The sequence below is a fragment of the Citrus clementina genome, unplaced genomic scaffold, assembly GCF_000493195.1.
Source record: "Citrus clementina cultivar Clemenules unplaced genomic scaffold, Citrus_clementina_v1.0 scaffold_3, whole genome shotgun sequence".
NCBI classification, from domain to species: Eukaryota; Viridiplantae; Streptophyta; class Magnoliopsida; order Sapindales; family Rutaceae; genus Citrus; species Citrus x clementina.
The window spans coordinates 28681316-28683228 of record NW_006262339.1 but is presented as its reverse complement, the minus strand read 5'-3'; the positions used below and the strand labels follow the sequence as shown (position 1 = coordinate 28683228).

General features: G+C 34.3%; 1 long non-coding RNA gene across 1 annotated transcript; it reads right to left on the bottom strand.

Annotated features, from left to right (window-relative positions):
- Positions 1 to 521: 521 nt before the first annotated feature.
- On the bottom strand, positions 522 to 1902 carry LOC112100303. Its single transcript, XR_002906631.1, has 3 exons — positions 1296 to 1902; positions 865 to 942; positions 522 to 768 (listed from the first exon to the last, which is right to left on the bottom strand). It is a non-coding gene; the product is annotated as an uncharacterized LOC112100303 (long non-coding RNA).
- Between the last annotated feature and the right edge of the window lie 11 nt (positions 1903 to 1913).

Here is a 1913-nt window from a genome sequence, read left to right as displayed (position 1 = left end):
ATTATCAACAGTATTGTTTTCAAATTTAATTAAGTTTAGTATTCTGTTGTTTGCTTCTAACCTGAAAAATGCCACATATCTAACAACAAATGGGAGAGGATTGTCCGGCTTCAATTGACCGGCCTAGAAGTAAAGTGTTTGTATTTGCTTGCAGGGAGCCTAACTGTTTGTTTTGTCTGGTGTAGGAAGCATACGCCGCAAGAACATTCATTTTGTTTTTTAAATTTAAAATGAAATTCCTTTCATCAGAATGCAATTTTGATTCTATTGTAACAATGCAGTTATTTTGTCCACTGACTTTCTAAAGTTTTATTAATGCAGCTCCTTGGCACATACTGTCTATCTGCATTGGTACGATAATAACCAAAATTAGAAAATTTTAGGTTGTGTCGATTGATGAATATACATAAATGACAATGTTCATTCACATTTGCAAAAGTCATACAAAACATAGAGATAGGAAACTGCACATGTTCATTCACATTTGCAAAAGTCATACAAAACATAGAGATAGGAAACTGCACTCACACCACTAATTTCAAACTTCATGGCTATTTGAATGCTTCTCCATTAGCATATTGTTGGCACATTCAATTCAATTTCTCTTTATAGCAACTAAAATCGCAGGATAATCAAACAGAGAATCAAATCATATGCTAACTAACGGTACATAGGAGCCGACTTTTGCTTTCTTTGTTGCCCTTTTCTCTTATATCTTCTCAGGAATCAGATTGAAAATGACGTTGACAACTTGACATACAGTCCCAACTGCATCAAAAAACATGCAGAAGTCAGGAATATCCACTTAGATATAACACAAGTTATGGAAATTAAAGGAGGAAAAAGGAATGATAAATGAGATACCTGGAGTTTCAAAATGGATGCACCTCACAAAAATGATTAAGATTGTTTCCTCAATGCAGGCTTACAAATTCTACACATCTGCATTTACCAAATGACATAAACGCATCATTCCTATGAAATAAATTGTATGTTAAACAAAGAGCAAATATACTCTATTTGTAAGCTTTCAAAGCCTAACCAAAATAAAAAGTTTTGCACCTTGAAAGCGGAGTACAACTGTACATTTTTTCAAAAATAATTAGTTTTACAATGAAAAAGCAAAAACAGAATTTGAATCAGTAATAAGACACAGAAAATGATATATAAATACTAAACACAATTGTGCCACAATTGTGCTATATATAACACAATTTAGGATTAACGTTCAATAGAATTATAGATTTATAAAACAAATCAAAACATAAAAACTGGAGAAATAGCGTTGGACTTACATGAGAAAATAGAATTAGGTTTGTCTTTTTCTCTGCAAATTCTCTTCAGATTTGGCTCCAATTTCTCCTCTCCAGATATGCAAATAATCCCAGTACTTCCCTTGGTGCTGGCCCAATCATGGACCTTATGATAGTCACTGACATTGTGGAATTTCCTTATTTTAGTGCATTCTTCTTCACTGGAGGTAGCAGAATTCTCTGTAAAAATTTTGGATTTGGTCTCATTGGTATTTGCAGTTAGTGGACACACCCCAATACATTTGACCTTGCAACCAATTATGTTCTCTGGGTTGATGCAGTCATCACAGAGAAGAGAGAAGTGAAATGTGGCAGTTGCATGGAGGTCACCGTCTGGTAGCTGAATATTCAAACAAGGATCAAATCCAAGTAAGACGTGATTTGAGTAAATTAACAACTCCTCAACCTTATAGTCACTGGCAGAAGTCAAATAGCAAACCCAATCGCCCTTTTGGTTTCCAGAAAGTGTCTTGGTTTCAAATTGGTACTCACATCTGACTCCAAAACAGTATCCACGATAAAAGACCTCCTCAAATTCAATAACAACAGAAAGAGCTAATCCTATAAATCTTCTATTACACTGAGGCAGTTGAATAGTTA